Genomic DNA, 21,289 nt, shown 5'->3' with positions numbered 1-21,289 from the left:
TAACAAGTCATCTAATTTTTCCTGTAAACAGAGATGAGGTGCATTTGTCTGCTTCTCACACTACTACATATATCCAGCCTAAAGAACAAAGGGCTGGTCACACCTTTTACAAGGGTGTCGCTGTATTGAACACGTACGTGACAAATGAGCAGCCCATTGTGTGGCCAGGGCTCTCTTCAGCACAGGCCATGGGGCTGATGGTTGGCTTCTGTCCCTACTGAATAATGCTGTGAGCAGGACTAGGCAGTACCTAGGACAGATGATGGAGCTCACACCTCTAGTACATTGGCTTTACTTAAGGCTGCTTGATGGGTTACACAGGATTCTCCACATCCTTTAAATGGTTTTATATTTTCAGACTTTTTTTCCCCCCAACAGTCAAAATTATATCAATTCCTCTTCCTTTTCTTAGAATTTTAAAACAATAACAAAAAATTATTTCCCCCACAACACAGCTACAGAAGTCAAGGTTCAAACGAGGTACTTTTCTTTCCCATTCTCTAATGTGGCTGTGCTACAGCGTGCAGGAAGCAGCAGACCCTTGTTAATAACGTGGAAGAGCACAAAAGCTGCATGTTCCCCTCCTTCCTCACACACCTGTGCCTTGCAACAGGCACCTCATGGGCCTCACAGGTAATTTCTAGGCAATAGCTACAAGAACTGATAAAGTATCTGTTTCTTAAGAGCATACCTAAGTAACTCAGTCTAGTACTAAACCCAATGAGCCAGCTTAGCACCAAAAGCCTTGTGCTATTCTGCTCCATGCAGCCTGGGAAACACAGCTCTGGGCAAACAGTGAAGACCCCCAGGTGGGATCTTTTAACTGCTGGGGCTTAATGAACATTAGGGAAAAGAGCTTTTAAGGGAGGCTGTTTGGACAAGGAGCTTTTCAGTTTATGCCTGGTCTTAACAACCCTAGAATAGTCTAGTTTTGGTTTCTTAAAAGGTCATTTGTAGATAGTCCTTGTAGGTTGAATCGTTTTGCTTATTCCACCTCTTTACAAATGACTGAAGTCTAACAAAACCTTCAGAGAAGGTTTTGTAAAAGGGCATTTTTAAGTCTGTTAGTCTCTTCTAAGTGAGACACGAATGAGGGAAAATATTCCCTTTTCTAGTATTTTAACTCGCATGACAGGGCTGCATGAACTCTAGTACCTGAAGGACTGAAATCAGGAAGAGGAGGAGGTTAGAGGAGGTTTATACGATGAGCGATGGTGTACTGTGGCAAAAGATGTGCTTTCAAAAGGTACCTCAATGATCAGTCAGACCTACACAGGATATGTACATCAATAAGCAAATGAGCACCCAGGTTTGAAGGAAAATCTGTGAACTACCACAGACAATGGGATAAAGGTATAACCGAAATGCATTTTTAATAGTTCTTGGTGGCTGCCAAGTGCAGAATGCTAAGAAACTAGTCTTCAAGATCCCATCTACCCTTTGCAATGAAAAAACCCCAAAACTTAATTTAACCGGAGTCACCAGTCAGCTCCTGAGGCGTAAACAGGCAGGTGAAGCACCGTGTGTAGGCTGACTTCAATGCTGGATGCCGAGCAGCAGTTGGCACAGGTGGAGGGGGTTTTCATCACAAACCCAAATTAACTTTAGTGAAGTTACTCCGTGTTTGCCAGGGCTGGAGGAACAACCTCCGCGTGGGAGAAGCGCCCAGCTTGCCACCCCGCTGCCCGCCCTTCCCGGGCGCCGCTCGGCCGAACAAAGGCGGCAGCGGCGGGTCCCCTTTGTACAGCGCGGGCAGGGGAAGGGGCGATCCCCGCCCGCCCGGGGCTCCCCGCCCCGACAGCCGTGCCCGGCGGCGCTGGGCGGGCCCCGCACCTCAGCCCCCGCGCTCGGCCCGGCCCGGCCCGGCCCGGCTCGGCGGCGTGCCGGGAGGAAGCGCCGGCTGCGCGGCGGGCGGGCGGCTGCAGCCGCTCGGCTCCCCCGCCCCCCGTCTCCTCCCCTCGGCTGCCGATCCTCCGCCCCCTCCTCCTCCTCCTCGCGGCGGCGGCGGCGGCTCTCTCGGCCCCGGCTCCCTGCTCTTCCCCGCGGCTTCGCCTCGCTCCTCTCCGGGAGGTTCCTGCGCCGCGCTGGCGAGGACGGTAAGGGCGGCGGCGAGGCGCAGCGCCGGGCCGGGCTGCTGCTCGGGGCTCGGCAGGCGCGGCGGGGCCCGGGGCTGAGTGCAGCGCCGTCCCGCAGCGGTTCCTTGCTTGCTGCGGGCGGCTCTGGGGAGCGGCGGCGGGCGGGAGCCCCCAACACCAGCCCCGGCGGGCGGATGGGGAGGGGGCCGGCAGCGCGGGAGGGGTGCAGGGCTGCCGGCGGCGCGCTGCCCAGGGGACGGGCAGGGGGCTCGGCCCCGCCGGGCGCTGTGGCAGGAGACGCCCTGCCCTGCTGCCGGGGGTCGGCGGGGCGGGCGGCTCCCTCCGGTGACAGAGAGCAGCCCCCGGCGGTAGGTGCCCCGTGAGGAAGCGGGGCCGAGCGGCTTCGTCCTATGCCCTGGGGGCGGCCGTTCCGGCCCCCAGCCTGCCAGCGGGTCCGCGCCGGGGAGGACAGAGCGGTTTGGCTCCGCTGAAATTCCTCGCTAATGTCAGGAGAAAACATATGGCCCAAGAGAAAGCCGCTGGAAGTGATGGCTGTTGAACTGCTCCGAGTTAATTCCCAGGGTCGGTGCGAAGTGTGAACTTCCTCCCCGGGATGCCGTGTCGGGGGATGCGGGGCTGAGCACATGGCCGCCTCCCCCGGGTCGGCGCTCGCCCTGCTCGGGGTCTGCATCGCATCTGTCACAACATCATCGCCTGAAACCGGGCCTGCCGGTGCCTGGTTTCGTTTCAAAGTGTTAATCTGACCTTAGGAAAACTTTAGCTGGGAGAAGGGAGGAGGCTTATTCAAAAGGTAATTTACGTAAATGTCTAGTTTTTTCTTCCCTTTTCCCTCGGTCAGACAAAGCATATGTGAAAAGAAGGGAAACCAATGGAATTATTTGTGTCCTAGGGTCCAATATATATGACAGCTCACAAGGCATAGAAGAACGTTAAAACTTTAAAAGACCTGGCACTGGCGAATTAACATCTCCAGTGAACCATAGTATTAACTTTTCTAAACTGGAATTTTACGGTCATTTGTGTGTTGATCCTTGCTTGTATTTAAAGTTTGCAGTTACTGTGTTCAGATATTTAAGGGTGAAACTTCTTTGTTCTTAAAATGACAATGCTATTGTTTTTTGCAAGCAGCAAGACAACTTTTATCTTTCACGCAGACCTTTTTATCACTTAGCTGTAGCTACTTGCTTTGTTTGTAAATCTGCCACTGATGTGTTGGGTGAATTTGCAAAGGTCACTTCAACTTCCTTTTCTTATACAATGCCTGTAATTGATTTAATACGATACTGGGTCAGATTTATAATTTATTTCACATTTGTACTCATTTGCCATAAGAGCCATGTTTTATAAAGCAGCTTGTCCTTGTTTCTGCCCGTAAAGCCTGCTGGTTGATCTTGCTGCATGGTGTATAGGAGGTGCACAGCTTGGCTTGTGTCTAATGTTAACTGTCCTACTTATTTAAAAATGTTGAGAGCTCTAAAAGGGTCAGTGTAATCCATACCACCCATGCGCTCAGCTGACCTAGAATTAACAAGATAAAACACTTTTAAGCACTTCTGGAGTAAAAGGTGGTACATTATTACCGCGTGTGCAACTAATACAATTAATTGCTTTTTGGAAGTGTCTAGTGCCATCCCTGCTCCTCGATCAGCAGGCAGCTGAACACCCCACTTCTGTGGCGGCTTGGCTTGAGCTTATGAGACTGGTCAGGAGAGCAGAAGGCACCAGCAGTGTGAATGTGCTCCCTGGGGAGATGTCCCTGTTGGCGATGATGGCCAAAGGAGGTGGATGCAGAGGCCACCAGCAGTCCTTCAGAGGCAGCGGGTGGTCCTTGCCGTGGTGTGGGGCTGTTGAAGTTGACGTAGTTGAATGCCCTGCCTGGGCCCCCATTTTATGTGGTTTGGTGACTTATCAGTTGATATTTCATGCTGCAGTAGTGAGTTTCGCCTCTGTGGGCAGGAGGTGCCTGTGTGCCGCAGAGTAGATGCAGGTATACCAGGAATGTGGTGGTTAGTGTGATTTATGGTCTTGATGGAACTGATAGCCTATGCCAACAACTTCATTCTATTGCATAGAGGGCCTAAACTGCCCTTATGTCAGTTTATCCTTGTTAAGAAAATTGTATCACAAGGTAAAGAGGGAAATGGTATTTTTCTAGATTCATATGGAGATAATTTGCTGTTGCTTTGCCAGAGCAGTTCTTTCCATGTCCTGCCATAGCACTTGGCCATCAGTGCTCTCCTCTATGGTGTGCATGCTGGAGACTTGGGATCTCAAATTGTTGCTGGGGGCACTTAGTATTGGTAGAGTCTTCCAGTGGATGTGAGATGGTTTTCTGTTAAAGGTTCATGTTATGTTCTAAAATCTGGAAGGCTAACATTGATTTTTGTGAGGCAAAGCTGAGTCAAATTATAGAACTTAGCCTTGCAAATGTGTTCTGGCTGCCCAGAGCTACAGAGTGCACTTGAGGTACCTTGCTGGTGTATAAAAGGAATATATTTCTCAAATGTGCTTTTGTAAGTATGTTTTCCCAGTGGTGACATAGTTACACTGAACTATCATAGGGTAGATTTGGGTCATTAATTGTAGTGGAATGCAGAGTAAATGAAGGCTCATATTTACAGCCTGCCCAGAACTAGAGGTCGTATCTTTGAACTCTGAGTAAGGAGTGTCTCTGGTCTCTCCATAGCTGACACTGGGACTTGCTTTCCGCTGCTAGGTTACAGCTCCGTTCCACAAAGCCTTAAGCATATGTGTTGATAAGCCACAAGTTAATAATTTTAAATTAAACTGAAGGATAACTATATGTCAGCTACAGAGTGTGTTTATTTCAAGGAAGTTTTATTTTAGCAGGGCAAGTTCTGAGAAGTTAGAGGAACTAGTTTGTGAAAGTCTGCAGGGCTGAAGACCTGTAGGAGTTACAGGTTTAAGTAATAATAAAAAAAAATAAAAAGGCTTGGGCTTTCTCAAGTGGAAGGTACAACAGCTGCTTGGAAACTGGGTTTTGAGGAGCATGAAAAGCTTGCCAAGTGGGGCTGCGGACCTTGCTGCAAGAATAAGATACTGCGAGTTACTGGAAAACCTGTAAGGAATGAAGGAGGGGATTGATCATCAGAGAGCAAAAACTGCAAGGATAGCACATGTATTGCCAAAAGCCAGAGCATGAAGACAATTAAGATGAAGAAAGGGAGGAAAAAAAAAAAAGGAAGAGAACTTGGCTCTGATGTTCTGAGGACTATACTTTAGTTGAAAAATATGTCTAACACCTCCAAAATTAGCAGTTCTAACCAGTTTTAGATAGGGATGAGGATTTGAATATGGGGGAAAAAAATGGGGTGCCAAACAGAAATGACCAGAATAAATGTCTTATTCCTGCTTCCAGATTTAACACAGTCAAACTAAGGAAGCAAAGGGTCTCAACTTTAGGGGTCTGAAGGTGTTGCTGCAGAACACTGGAGCCAGGTTGAAAAAAAGGTTTGGTTGTTATCTGTCAAGTTCAATGCAGCAGTCGTGGTAGCAATATAGTAGAAGAGGTGTACTTGTATTTATTTTAAAAGGAGGAGAGAAGAATGAAATCTGTTCACATTTTGCTCTGGTTCTAATAGTATTCAAGGATTTAGAACAAATTTGGAATGGAAAAGGTAACGAAGTATACAAAGATAAGTGGAAAACAGGATAAAATGCATCATGGATTTGCCAAAATTAGGTCATGGAAGACTAAAAGTCATATTATTACGGTTAAATACTGAATATCCTGGAGAAAAGGAGCAGAAGGCTTCAGTTCAATGTGTGTAAACCATGGCCGATAGTGAAAATTACTAAACTGTAAGTATGAGGCTTGGCTAAAGAATGGTGAGGCGGCTTGGGAGAGCAACCTGAAGGAGAAACTGTGACTGTATGAATAAAGGAATTATTGCTCTGGATTGGTATTAGTGTGGGGCTGGTATTTTGCTTCACCATTCTGACTGAGGTAACTCTATGCAAAGGACGACTGCTGATGAGGCAAAGTTAGGAAACACAGTCAGCACCGAGTGGGGCTGGATTATTGCACAGGAAGGACAGAATGTCTGTGATGACTGAAGCAATAGGAATGAGAGGAAGTTAAATAGCTCTAAAAGTGAAGTTATCTACTGAGTGATTATCAACAACACATCTGCTACCAGCTGGCAGGTCGTCCCTTAAACCAAGCTTGGAGGAAAAGCCTGAATGCGATAGTCAAACAGGCGTGACTGTATTTGGTGGTGGGCATAACATGAAAGCAAATGTCATCCTCAGTGAGAGCTCTTCAGTGGAGATAGGCAAGTTATCATGCAAGGCATTAGGGAGACTTCATGTCAAATACTGTACATAGTTCCAGTCACCTGTATACAGAAAATATTCAATTCTAACAGAAGATGTACAGGGATATCCAGGCTACAAGGGTGATGGGGTGTGAACAATTTGGAGTTAGACAGGAGACCAAAACTTAAGCGATGCTGGCTTTTGTAGCTTTGTAATGACAGAGAGGGGAAATAGCAGCTGCTAATAAACTCCCTCGGGCAAATTCTTGGAGAAGAAGAAGGGTCGTAAACCAAAGGTTCATCTGTAATTTTAGATTAAAAACTTGACATACAGGAAGATGATTTGATGACTTGTTGAAGGAATGTTAGAATATTGTGCATGGGAAATCAAAATGAGTTTCCAACCTGTCAGATTTTGGATGCCCTCCCAGCTGTACTTCTCTTAATTCGCAGTTTGTGTTAAGGTTTGTACATGACTGTTAAGGAAATGGACAGTTCAAGTAACTCAAGCTACTACAACTTCTGTGCTTCAATCTTCACTGCTAGTCAACCTAAACAGAAGACACTTCAGTGGAGGAGGTGTGATCAGCAGAACTATTTATTTTTGGGGAGTGTGTGTTGTCCAGTCACTTGATGGTGAATCGAACTTATAACAAGTAAAAACCCCCATCTATGACATTCAGTAGCTGCTGCTTTTACTTCTCTTTCTGGTGTATAATGGGGTGGGATCAAGTATAACTCATAAAATATTAAAGATAATCACAAATTAATATGCGTGGGACAGAAAATGCATAAATGGATGTGTAGAGTGGAGGTCACAATGGCCGTCTTGAACCCAGAAATAAATAAAATATGCTTTCCTCTTGAGTGTGTGCCCATATCTATAATCTGCCTGATGTGCTCTCTGGTGTTAGGGGTGCTCTGTGGCGCCAGCTGCATCCTCTTGTTTGAGGAGTGTGCTCATGGGAGCAGGAATAGGGAAGTATTGCCTGGGGAGGGACTCGGGCAGCGCCTTGGGCAGGAGGTGAAGTGCAGGACCACTGAAGACTCGGGGTGAGGGCTCCCAACCAGGAGGACGTGTGCTCGTCTGTGGCTTTGTTTTCCAAGTGACCTGGGCACTGGTGCTGAGCTGTACAAAGGCCAAAACAACCTGACCACTGGACCAAATTGAGGTATGAGATCACGCCAGTTCAGACATTTTATCTAGTGCCTCTGAAGATTTTTCTGGTACCCACCGAAGAGGCATGTGCCTCACAGAAAGCATAATGAGGGTGTATGTGGTTTGAAGGCTTCACCACATTGTCTTAGTTTGATCTTTGCTATAGCATAAGGGCCTTTAGGTTTGTAAGCTCTCTTGTAGCTGGGTTTTTTGTGCAGTCAAACTTCTGGAAGTTTCAAGATGGCCCTTCAAAAAGGAACAAGAATGAATGTGATCTGTGTGGATGCATCTTGAAGAATCATTAAAAAAGCAAGATGCTTTGAGTGTGTGTGTACATCAAAGCAAGATCAGTCTCTTGATATTGCTTTATGCCTGTTTGTTTTGAATTTATAAGGCAGGTGTCTAACTTCCTTAGATGTAATGCAGTATACTCCTTTCCAGCATAGTTTATTAAAAATCTCATCTATTGTATCTTAGATGTTTGCTTTAAATGCTTGTATGTTTTTGTCTTTAAAGAGGAGCTGTGTAATGAGCTCAATGTGTCAGCATCCCCCATAGGAAATAAACATGAAGAGATTGTGTTGAGCTATCAAGAGTTAATTTCAGGGAAAATTGAATTTGTTGTCTTAGTAGCTTTTAGCATGTGTTATTAGGCTATTCGCTTATTGTGATTTTTCATTTGTTCCTGTTGCTGTTTTATATGGGTGCTGGGTGTATTTAAAAAGATGAGACTAGGGCTATGCTTTGCATTTGTATAGCATCTTTCACTTGACAGCCTTCAAATTCCAAATATTATTGCATGAGGTAGAAAAGTTACTTCAGAGTTACAAAGGAGAGATTCAACCTAAATTCAAACAGTCTGTAGGAAATCAGAGAGCAGAACACTTGTCTTCTGATTCTTTGCTTTGTTCTTTAAAAAACAAAATCACTCAAACAATTTCCTGTTACAATTTGAGGTCTTGGAAAAGTGTACACTAAGAAATGGGAGGAAATGTTTTAAGACTTTATTGGACAGGGAAGATAACAGCAACATCCAGTATCGTCTGCAGCTCAAGCAAGTGGAAAGGAATATCCTTCTTGCTAATAGGTAAAGGAACTGTGTGTTCATGGTGAGCATGGTCAGACTGGGAAACAGAGAGAAATGGATTGGAACAAGGAGTAAGTGGTACAAGAGACAGACGTAAAACCTTGAAGATGCGCACATGAAAAAGTACAGGAGAATGAGAATTATGGGAGGACTGAAGGAACAAACTGGTGGACAGGGAAATGAAGGAGAAATGTTTATATATTACACATGAACTCAGCATGCACATTAACTTGTGTCCAAATTAAATTGGAAAGCTCATGTTTTATTTATTGCTATAATTTAACTGTGGGGTATCTATTAGCTGGTTGGGGTTGCACAGTTTAGAAAAGCACATTTTGTATGAAAAGAGGTTACAGTGGGGAAGGAACAAAGAAGAACCTTGGAGCAAACTGCAGAAGAACCTTTTAGGCATCTGTAAATTACACTGTGTTTCACATAGTTCATAAACAAGGCAAAGGAAGAGAGAATTGTGGGCAGAAGAATGGGGGAATAAAAGTTGTTCTGCAGCCTTCCAGTGGTTTAACTTTCAGATTTCCACATGGTGCGTTTTTTTGTGCAAATAGGAGCTGAAGTGAAAGAACCATCGGTAAGAGTGTCTTCCTCTTTGTCCAGTACCTATACACAGTATTATACAAGTCTATTTTAAATAACAACCCAAATTCATGAGTGGACTCAGACCTTTGGATATGTAAGGACCTTTGTATGTTGTCTGTCTCTATTTGGCAAGTTAATCTGTCTGTGTTACCATGTGGGAGGTCAGGGGGCCACTGGAAATGAAACTGCTGCTTGTGTGTGTATGTGCATATATATATGCAGCTTAAACTAGGAAGGAAAAAAATTAAGTAATGACTGGGTAGAACACTTTAAAGATGATCATAGTATATATTTTATTTGTACTTTATATGTATAAAAAGTAATGCTGTGGTCTACTTGACAGACTGTTATTTATCCTTCTGTCTACCCTAAATGGTTTTAGACCTGTTTTTTAACATCTTAATTAAAATGTCTTGTTGCTTCCCATGCATGCATTTACTTCAATACTACATTTAGAAAAAGTCACATTTAGTGCTAACATTTGTAAATTAGTCATGTAAGTACAAGTAGTTAAAATGTGATAGATTTCACTTGCATATTTTATTTAATTGCAAAATTCTTATTATCTATTATCTTATTATCTATTATATTTTTTTTACCTTTCTGAGCTGTGATATTACTGAAGTCTATTGCTGTTGAGTTCTCCTGGTGTGTTAGTTTTGGTTGTTGAATGGTAATTTCAGTGAATGGCAATTCTGAATGAATTTAAATGGTAGGCAGTGTGAATGAGACTTCATGAATCTCTTCTACTCCTTTTGAACAGGTCGTTTTCTCACTGAAGTTTGTTTGAGGCTGTTAAACTTCTCTATACATAATAAAACTTGATACAATATGTAGGGATTTACCGATAAATCAGTTAATTCCATGAATTAATATCTGCTAATTGGAAACTAGAATCCGAATGCAACACGTGTTTTCTGCAGTGTGTTTGTGTAAATGCTTGAGGGACATTTACAGATGTGAAGGTCTGCTCAGATTTCTTGCAAGACCTCCAAACATGCTTTGCAGAAGGATTTCAGATGTTTTAATTAGTTTTTCTTTTATTTATTGTTACTCTGTTGTCCTCATCTGCCTTTTTTGCTGCACAAGTTCAAGGGGTTGCTCCTGTTGTAGTATTGGGTCCTATTATAGTAAACGAAATGATGCCTATTGAGAAATTCTGCTAGAACTTCAGTTCAGCCGAAGTGGATTCCCCAAATCTTCATGTATTTAAAGCCACACTGTTCGGATCTTTGTTTCCTCTTTCTTCCTGTTTGATAGAGTGAGGAAAAGGAGAAACTGATTCTAATGAAGCATAGCATATAGGAATGCACAATGTAAGCTCTTGAATTCAGAGAGAAAAATGTTTTAGTCTGATCTTTGCTGTAGTGGTTTGAGGTGTTCACTTGGGACTGTAATAAACAAAATGAGTTTATTTAGAAAAAATCTTAACTTGCTTTTCTTTTTTTTGGTGACCTGTTTATTATAGCAAGTTTGTGCTATCACAAAGTTTCTATTTTAGGAATGAGATATCTTTTTTTCCTGTTTAATTGAAAGATGATCAGTGTCATTTTTCATTTCCTTCCCTCTCCATCCCCCTTAAAACAAAACAAAACCTTCAGTCCTTAAACAAAAGTGTCTTTGTTTTTACATTTGTTTTATGAAATCACTTAAATCCTTTGGGAAAAGCTTTCCTCTCACAGGAAGAGGGGGGGAAAAAAAGCCTCCTAAAGCCAAAACCAGCAAGGCTTCTACCAGACATCACAATATTTTGCTATCTGAAAAGTAGCAGATTGCATAAAAGAAGCAATTTCTCGTCTTAATGAAAAAAGTGAAATTGCAGAAATGCACACAAATAGGCATATGGTTTTCACTCAGCAAGTATAAAATTAGTAGCATTCAGAACAAAATTTTCTTGCGTACCTTTCTTGGAGCTTCTTTGGGCTGTCAGTGTTGGGAGTGGAACTTTAAATGGGGTATTCAAAGCTCTGCGGGACTGGAAAATCATCTACTCCCTTCTGGCCTTTCTGTGTTGTGGTGTGTTGCCTTTTAAAAATTTTATTTTATTTAATTTTTTAATAAATGTAGGCAGATGTGTGAATTACCTTTTCCTGATCTAGGAACATGGCAACTGACAGTGAACATAGTTAAGTGAGAGAATGAACCATAAAGACCAAAAACTATGTGAAATATCACCCTGCTAATTTGTCTACATGGTTGTTACCAAAAAAAATACATCAAAGAACAGGAGTGCTGATGAGATAAAACAAGATGATTGCAGCATACTTTCTCCTCAGTGTAATAAAAATGCAAAATCAAGTAAATGGCCTACTATTCTCAATCACCTGTCTTATTATGTGGGCTGGAGGGCTCAAGGACAAAGGAAAATTGTCCAAATAAATGCTGAATGTGAATGAAAAAATAAGAAGGCCTCCCTTAATGCCAGGAGGTAAGGGCTGATTTTCTGTGGAGCAAGGAATCAGACACTGGACTAAAACTGGTATAGGACCATCCTAGAGGACACCTTTGTAAGCATTTTATGGTCAGTTTGGAGTATGGTGGCCTCCCAAGGATCCAGTGGCCTCAAATAGCATCTCCTCACATCTTGGGCAGCTCTTGGACTTTGCTTGATGTTTCTTCCCTTTGTTTGTGCTCTGTGGTGATGCTGTCCCCCTTCTGTCCCTGAAGCCCACTCTATGTGAACGTTTACAGCACATGCTGGGCTTTGGTGTCTTCGCAACCTGCATAATTGCTGTGATTTTGATACTGTGCACTCATGAAACAGCTGTGTCCTCACAAGTGGCTTGTCCATGGTGTGATGGTAAACATGCATGTCACTTTCTGGACTCATTTTTGTACCCTAACCTCCTAGGTACAACTGCTTGTCCTCCCAGTGCCTGGGAGGGGAACTGTGCACTGCGTGGTGCCTTCTGGATTAGCATCTTTAACACTCCTGAAGAGAAGTGTTCAGAGATGGTTACATGGATGTTCACCTGGTATTTTAAACATTTTAAAGTGGTCTTCATGAAGACTAGACCTAGAGAATTGTAGGCTTTGGTGGGATAATAGCTGTATTAACTTGTGCTTTGCTGGTTAAGCAGCAGTAATTGTTTCATTACTTGGCCTAAAATGGAAGCTGTAGGATGAGGCTTTCTCCTCGAGCTGTCTTGGTTTTAATAAAGACAGGATTCCTTCCTTTAAACTCTCATTATCCAATAACTGCTGTGAAGGTATCAAATGATGCTGTTTAGATTGTTGCAGTCAACCAGTTTGATTTCTGTATTACTTCTGGTTGACTGTTACTGAAAAGACTTTTTATAAGGTGTCCTGCCCCAATATGAAATCCTATCCTCACACTCCGCTTCCTGTGTAAATTTTCCTGTGTTGTGTGGGCTGCACTGCTCAGCCAGAGAGTAGAGAGGGATATTTGCCTCCTGCACTATCATTATGGTCAATACTAATCAAAAGCTACTAATGACAGTAGGCTTGCTTTATTGCTGAATAGCAGAATATTATTATATAACTTGGTTGGAGGAGAACTTTGTAGAGTGAAAGAGCTGCCCACCCTGCAGACACACGCTTACTCTTGCAGTACCCTTCTTTCCCATTATGCTGCAGGGCCAAACCATTTTCCCCTCAAACTCCGTTTCTGCTAGGTGTTGGCAGCTGAGATGGAGACAGGAGGGACCAAAACCGGTATTGGAAAAGCCCTGGTAGTATTTGTACCTAATAATTGTGCTTAGGAGTGGACATGGTTAGCATTGCGTTGGTGCAGGCTGGTGGCATGTCACCCGTTGCTGCAGTTTAAGCATAAAGAAGTTGTAGTGTGAGTTGGACAGGGAGGCAAGGAGGCAGTTTGTGTTATGGCAGTTGTGATACAGATACTCTCTGATGCAAAGCTGGCTGCTGTGAGGTTCCAGTCTTTCTACTGTGTCTTTCCCATGCCTAGAACTTTCACTAATTTGAAGTTGAATTTCTAATGAGAAACAAAACCCGTTCTTTAATCAGTGTGAATTGCTTTTATGGAATGCTTCATTTAATATAGTGCAAATTGTGAAAGCCATCTAGGATTTGAAAGTCAGCTGTTTTTGATGTCGAACCAGATTGAGAGTACCAGCAACCCTCATGAAGTGTGTTTGTACCATAATATTCTGAACTGAAAGAAACAATAACATAATTTTGCACTGAGTTCTTTTTACTTGACAATTTTGGAGTTGCAACAGTGGTTTTACCATTGTTTCCTTAATACCTTCCTCTTCTTATTAGGCAATATATAGAACACAGGCCTTTTAAAATCCACTTTAAGTGTTATTCTAATAACTGATATGTTGGAGTGAAGAAAATATCCTCTTGTTCTTACATAGAGCAGTGACACAGATACAACTTTTTTTTTTTTTTGAAACTGTTTTACAGAGTTGTGCAAATCTTCCTAGGCTGGGTTTTTTCTAATGTCAGTGTCAGAATTTACTTTTTGTACTTGCAAAGACTGCGGTCTCAGACAATGAGATATACTTCACTTGAGTACTGTTTATCTTGTTCATCAAGTCAAACAGCTCTTAAAATTATTATCCATGATCAGCTAGCTCATTGGCATGACAATTAATAAAAGTATAAATGAAAATGTGAGAAGCTCTGTGGTCACCACCCTACAAACTTTGTTGGCACCTCTATTGAGTATTCTCCAAGGATAAGGAAGAGGCACAGGTTGTTAAGGACGTGGAGGAGGGAATTAGAGTGCTGAGATTATGTCTGGGTTAGTCTTGGCTGCTGGGCTTTGTACCTCTGAAGGCTCCTGAGAAAGAAGGCAGAGTGCCATTGGGTTGCTGTCCAGCGTCTCTTTCTTTTTTTCAGTATTATCATGTCTTTGATCACAGCTTTACAGCCTTTGACAGCTTGAAGTGTAGGAGAACTTCTTTCCCCTGCTGAGAAATTACAAAATGTACCTGCTTAATTGCTCTCAGTTACATGATGGTTTTTGTTTTAACCAATTCTTTTCTGACTTGGGAAGAAAAAGGATGTGTTCTATTTGGAAACCTGTGTACAGCTTTTTTAAAAATGTGTTTCAAAACTGATCTGAATTATCTAGAATTATATAGTTGGTCTTCAGCATGAGTACCCATGAAATGTACAGTGTTGTAAACTGAAGATGTCTGATTTTTTTTGTGTTGTCTGCTTGTAAAATGCAACTAACTACTCAGAAGGGGAAATTATTGGGGAGAAGGTTCAAATTTAATACTGCCTCACTTTCTCAGTTATTACTTTTCTGTTGTCTTAATTTTTTTTCAGTTAGAATTTTTTTTCCTTGTAACAATCTCTAGGATGTGTATTTAAGCTAACATTAATGCTTCATTTTTGATGTCTGTAGTACTTTTACCTTTATGCTAATGTATGTAGATGTACAGGCCAGGACTTGACCCATATAATAAAAGTACCTTAATTTACTCCTGTGCACATTCCAGGGTGTAGGTATTTAAATAAAAAGGTGAAAATAAGATGAGCTGGTGCCTGGTGCAGTAATTGTAGCTGGAGACCTGCACTTGTGAAGGGAGTGCATTTGTCAAAATAGCTTCTGTGTGATGCCTTTTTTTTCTGACCCTGCTGTAAAGGCAGCTCGTAGAGACACATCTGCAGGGAAGCAGAGGCCCAGCGCCTGCTCGGGGCAGAGTCGTCTTGCAGTTCTCCCATCAGTTTTGATGGCAAGTCACATGTGGTGGATGTGTCGTTGTGGTGGGGTGTGCCTCATGGTCCTGTTCTGTGATGCTCTTGAGAAGAGGTAGGCCATGGCCTTGTCTGCCATCCCCCTGGGATCGGGGCTTGGCTGGCCTCTGGGTTGGATTCCTCCTGGATCCTTTGGTGTCCTCTACCTCCGGTTCTGAGAGGGGTGCTCTACGGGAGAGCCACATCAAGGGCTGCTGTGCCAGGAGCCTGACCACACAGAGCACTCACAGGTCACAGTCAAGGTTTTGCATCATAGGTAGAGAGAAAGTAGCAATCCCTTCACATAAAACACTGGGAGAATACACAAAACAATGTTCCCAGGAAAATGTGCGTGCTTGAGGCAGGGAAAGGGAGTTGGTTGGAGAGCTCTGGTTTATGACTTGCACCACTGACCATAGGACCTGCAGCATTCCTCAACATTCAAGAAACATTATCTGGATGTCTCCAGGTAGTCTTGAGTCATCTTGAAGACAAAAGGCTGAATTCTCCTCCCTATCCCCTGGTATTTTTTGCTGTAACAGAATGGTGTCCACATGTGTGCATGCACAAATGATATTCTTTGTTTAAATGTTTCTGTAGGGACCTGATATGTTTTCTAGATGGGCTTTCCCTTTCTGCAGCTGGTTTGGACCTGGTCCGGGGAAACAGTTACAGTACATGGTTTGAATCCAAAGGAGAAACGTTGCTCCTCTGAGGACTGTTAGCTATGATAGGAACGTAGTGCTCACTGGTGGGGCTGGACTCAAACTCATGTCCTCCCCTGTGTCTTGATGAGGTTGCCCACGATCCCTGATCTACAGTGCTGCTCCCTGATGGGCATCTGAAGGGTGCTGAACAGATGGGTGGCAAGGCAGCCTGTGGTGGGCACCTGGTGAAATGTATTCCCCATGCCCTGCTCTCAGGTATCTCTTCTAAAATACCTCAGATGCTTTTAATTTTCACTTAATGTCTGTGTTCTGATTTACTTTGTCTGGAAGTAGTTACTTCTTGTAGAAGTTCTTGCTGGTGGTATAAGATAACTTGGCAACATCTATGAGAAAACAGTTATATGGGGAAGAGGTTATTTTGAGATTTTTGTCTTAGCTGGAGAACTACCAAAAGCTGGGAAGTGCAAAGTATGTGTGTGGGTTTTTTCCCTTGAAATTTCACACCGATTTTCAAAATACATTCCGCCTTTAAGTGGGTGAGTCCTTGCTCAAAAGTAGTGATTCCCAAATGTTCGTATTTGAGCCAAGAATAAAACCTTTTTTAATGCAATCTCTTCAGATCCCGCTTTTGAGAAAGAAAGAATTTTGTCTTCTTTTGGAGACTTTATTCTCCTTATAGAACATAATGAGTTTGCTGTTCAAAGGAAAAACTGAGAATTGCGGTAAAGATGCTCTGTTGCATTTTAGGCTCAATTTTATGCAGGATAAAGCTGTTTAGCATGTAATACAGTAAACTGTTTAAAAAGGATAAGTTATATAATTATAATGAATTTTTAAATAACCATTAATATTAGTATTTGATAGTAACAGCACACTGTAATAATATTCAGAAATTAGCAGACACAAAGTAACTATCTGAGCCTTTCCTCTTGCTAACCTGAAAATCAAGGATGTAACTTTACAAGTAGGCAAATGGTTGCAGATATGGTCAGATCACTTAAAGACTTTTTTCTTTTTTTAGTTTCCCTCTATTTGCATATCTTAATTATGTAAAAGTATTCAGCTTGGAAGCTGAAGTGCTATTTTATTTCTCCAAGTATCTTCTTAGTATCAGCTCAGTGAATGCCAATTTTTTAGGAGTGTGTTAACTTGCCTGTGATAGTTTCTTCAAATATGGCAGCTGATGTTCTGACTGTTTAAAATAAGAATGAACACGATAAAAATCTTAATATACTTAGTAATGTGATCCTGTAGCTTCATTTCAAACAAACAAGCATGCCTGTGGTGTATGGAGACAAGTAAGTTTGTTCTTCCTTGCTTTGTGATATTTACTGGTAGACTGCATCTGACTCTTCGGGCAAGAACAACACCTGATCATGCAATGCGAAATAGTGTTAAACCTGCCCTGATGTGAATCAGCTTGTCATGTATACTTGAGAGGGAAGGGTCAGAAAGTAGCCTGAAAGTGTTTCCACTCCCCGGTGTTAAATTGTGGTTTTATTGGCAGTACTGGCTACCAGTAGGCTAGGAGTTGAACTCAGTTTACAGATAAATCTCACCAAAATAAATTCTACTCCACTTTAAGGGAAGCATCACCCAATCTAAGCAAAATGTCTCTTGCTGCTTTGGTATTTAAACTTTTATGACAAAAAGGCTTAGGACTGAAAGCAGTAGTTTCAGTCTCAGTGGAAAACGAAGACTTCTCAAAGCTGCTGCACTGGAAGATGTTGTTCTTTGTGGTTCTTCTTTTTTATTGCACTCCGTGCCAAAACTAGAATCACAGGCTTTAGAAACCCCTCCCCATGTACTTAATAGCGATGGACCAATCCTTCCATGAAACACAATGGGTCTATGGACTTTTGAATGGCTCGTGTTCATTTAGCTCCTGGGTGTACCAGAAGAGCTCCCAGTTACAGACAACAGGAATACCTGAGGTCCTGGGCCCAGCTGGAGGTTTCCTGCTGTAGCACCTTACGTGACTTTGCTTCACATTGTATCAGAAAAGATTGCGTGGCAAAAGGAAATGGTATTTAAAGATGTAACTTGTTCTTTTGCTAGTCATTTTGCAGCACCAGTTAAAGGATGTTGTCTTTTAAGATGATTTCGTTGTTAGGGGAATCCCTTTACCAAATGCTTAGACTTCATCAGTTAATCCAGGAATTTACAGAAGGGTAATGCAAAGTTCACAGAGTAGTGGTGTGGTATGGCCTTGTCAACTTGAATTGTTCAGTAAGTTTGCAAGAAGGTGGCTTTTTCCTGTTGAGTTTTTTTCTTCACTGTCAGGTCCATTCTGAGGAATGATGGGTTGAGTGCACAGGCATTGCATCCAGGTGCCATTCTGGGAAAATCACTCACAAGCTGGTGTGTGGGGTTATTGTTTGTTTTTGAGTAAGGCAGATATTCCACTTCCCAAGTCAAAAAGAAACTTTTCTTGGACAAAGCTTGATCTTTCTGTAAGTATTTTAAATCCTGTGTGTGGATTGTAGGTGCCTGCCCAGACCACGTGCTGCCTGGTGACTGCTCCCTCTGCGGACAGAAGGATTAGAATAGAGTTTCAGCCCTAATCCTGGGTTTCCTGTGCAGATTCACTTTAGAGTTTTACTCCTGTTTAGTTGCCTGTGTGTTAAAGAGCATGTTTTTATTTATACTTGCTCTCAAAAAAAGAAAAAAAAACCACTAACAAATGTATTTTGATTTTTATTGTGTTGATGAACTATGTTAAGATTTAAGCCCTTTTTCCGCAGCCCCCCACCCCCAGACTCTTCACAGGGTAGTAATTAGCCATGTGCTATGCAAATTCCTGCAGTAATAGGAATTAGTTATCCACTAATTAAAACTAAATTATAGCAATTTTAGATTTTGTTTATTTCAAAGTATCTAAATTATTTAGGGTCTGAAGTATTATTTTTTCCCCATGAATGCCTTAGTCTACTTTTTGTTAATTTTTAACTCTACAGTAAATATATATGGTTTCTTATGTACAGAGTGATATCCTATAATAAAAAAAACATTGCTTTTGTCTTCTTCGAGGCTTGAACTTACCTTCAGAATTTTTTGAAATGCAAAAAATCATTTGATCACTTTTTTTTTACTGGCCTTGCTTTTTGTACTTTTTATGATCCCTGCGGTTTTGAATGTGGTTGTGCACAAATTAATCTAAAATGTTAATGTTAGCCAGGACAAAAACATGCAACTAAATTTGTTCACCAGTATGTTTAATTGATAAAGAAGTTGGTAAAAGACTGTTATCTCCTTACACAGTTCCTTTTGTTTATCCTCAAAATTTTTGTATTTAGTGAGCTATTTAAATAATTTGGTGTTGTTAATTAAAAAAGTGTCTAGCATACAAGCTCGTATAAGCAATAGGAAAATTACTTTCTTGATGTTTTAAGGAATTTAAAGGAAACGTTTTTGAGCTGTATAGTAATGGCCAATTATGGCTTTTTGCTTAAAGAAAAAAAAATGCTAGAAACATATGTTTGTGGCCTTTTTTTTTTTTTTTTTTTCCCCTAGGATTTCATGTCTTAAATTCAGTTTCTTTACCAGTCTATTGAAAGACTGGGCTTGGTGCCCTTGTGAGACATCTGAGAGTTGGTGTGAAAATCTAGAAAATCTCAAGTGAAAACTTCAGAGGTTTCCAAAGCTCTAAGTCAATTAGATTTTTGACATGGAGATGCAGTTAGTTTAGATTTCTAATAGCACTCACTGTAGTAGATGCTACAAAAATATAAATCTGTGGTAAGACATAAATGAACATGGGTAGAGGTAAGGGTAGTTATAGGGCTGCTTGGAAAATTTCAGATGTTGGCTATTTCAATGATGTGTTTCTGCAAAACGATTGCTAGCATTACCTCATTCCCACTAATAAAAAAGACTCTTTAACAAAAATTAATTCTGTTTGGGGGTACCACTAATTAGCTCTTGTGTCCCACATTGAGGGAACCTTGAGCTGCCCCCCATTATGAGGAGGGCAAGAAGGGGAGTACTTCCATCTCTGATCCATCTATTTGTAATCTACTGTTATTATTGAGATGCCTAAAAATATACTGGATTCTGCTTCAAAAAGAAGATTGAATATATGTTACTGTAGGAATAGTGTTTTAGGTAGTTTAGGCAAGAAAATAGCTGTTTTATAGAATTGTCTACATAAATGTGGAGTCTTCCATTGGCATGCCTTTGAGACAAATAAATTAATTTTATATACAATTGGGTGCTTTTTTTTTTATTCTCATAGAAGCTCAGCAATAAGCCTTGAGCACAGAATAAATTCTTTATCCTGTGTGATTTGTGTGTATTTGTCTTTTAAATCCATTTAACAAAGCAGTGCAACAAATTTGGGATTAGCGACATGCTAGTTAGATTTGCTGAAGGAGGCTGGGACAGAAAAATGGGGAAATTGACATTTTTTGCATTAGTTATTAGTTGGCACAAATACTAGCTCTATCATGTATTTCTTTTCAAACAGATTCTGACCTCATGGGTAGAAGGAAGTTGTGTTCCAGCTGTAGCAGTATAAATTTGGCAAAGAAAATAAGCATGGGTTTTGTGCAGATTTGTGTACTGGCATTAAATATTCTCAGCTCTTGGGCTTTCCTTTTACATCTCACAAATTTAAAAATAATGTTCATGCCAAGGGTCTGTTGTTACACTTGTCTGTTTGTATTTTAGTGCTATTTACTGTCTTAGAGCCTTTATTTTTTCCTCTGGGTCCACTCTGACACTTACAGTATGGAGGGCTGTAAGTGCCAACTTAATCAGGTATCACTCACAAAAGCTTCTGTTACATTATGAAACATGAGTTTTAAATTTCAGTAACATGAAGTCTGGACTGTAAAGTCCTACTCTTAATCTAGGCTTACTTGGTTAGGCTGTGTTAAATCTATTCCTAAAAATGCTCAAGCTTTTTTTTTTTTTTTTTTTTAATTATTTTTGTTTGGGATCAGATTTCTTTGAACTCTGTAGGCACGCACCTGTGCTCATTTTAATCCCTGTGTAGTTTTCATCAATTATCACAGCAGGCAAGAAGAACATAAAATTGTAAAACGCTTTTGAAAAGTAAATACATTCAACCTGGGATTCAGGTTTCTGTTTTAATCAGACATCATCTGTATTCATGTTCTTACACAAAGCTGGGTAAGGAAGGGGCATGAAAAGCCTTTTTTTCTTTCCATTGTAGAGTATCTGTTTTGAAGTGCTCTGTTTTATGGTGAGCATGATGTTAGTGTTTGTAGAGGCAGGCTGTATTTTGTGTGTATACAGATTTTTTTTTTTTTTTTTTTTTTTTTTTGGTAAGCTGGAGAAAATCTGGGTCAGGAGATTCATTCTTATTAATAACTTAAGGCTTTATTCAACAAAAATTATCCTCCATGGCTAGAAAGCTTTCTGACTGGGGAAGCAACTCACTGCCCTCATAGATTAGTGGGAGCATTTCCTTTTCCATCAGGGCATTAAAACGCTCACCTTCTCCCATGTGTTTTTGATCACCACCATAAAAGCTCTCAGAGGCCCAGTCTTTGTGTGTTTCTCTGTTTTGGGCAAGGGGACCTGTGATGTTTTCCTCCACGTGTGCCGGCTGTCCAGCCATGGCTTCGGCCTTCCAGCCCTGCCTCAGCCTCCTGACCATGTGTGACTGTGTTCCACCCAAACCAGATCTTGTGTTGCTAAAACAACCTCTGGTCACAGGACCAAATTATTTTTTTTTTCTTTTGTGAAAACATCCAGGTCGTCAAAAT

General features: G+C 41.5%; 1 protein-coding gene across 4 annotated transcripts in view; it reads left to right on the top strand.

The window, feature by feature from the left end:
* Positions 1-2,004: 2,004 nt before the first annotated feature.
* The window catches only part of FAM110B (family with sequence similarity 110 member B), a 111,831-nt gene continuing 92,546 nt past the window's right edge, over positions 2,005-21,289 (top strand). For 3 of the 4 annotated variants that reach the window (XM_082045574.1, XM_082045570.1, XM_082045573.1), the window contains exon 1: positions 2,005-2,096. The gene's annotated coding sequence lies outside the window, so the exon portion shown is untranslated. Of the gene's footprint in view, positions 2,097-9,192; positions 9,206-21,289 lie in introns of those variants that run through there. The other variant, XM_082045572.1, reaches the window with a different exon arrangement.

The sequence above is a fragment of the Streptopelia decaocto genome (genome assembly GCF_964273445.1).
Source record: "Streptopelia decaocto genome assembly, chromosome: 2".
NCBI classification, from domain to species: domain Eukaryota; kingdom Metazoa; phylum Chordata; class Aves; order Columbiformes; family Columbidae; genus Streptopelia; species Streptopelia decaocto.
The sequence above is the reverse complement of the archived record's forward strand: the minus strand, read 5'-3'. Positions and strand labels throughout refer to the sequence as shown.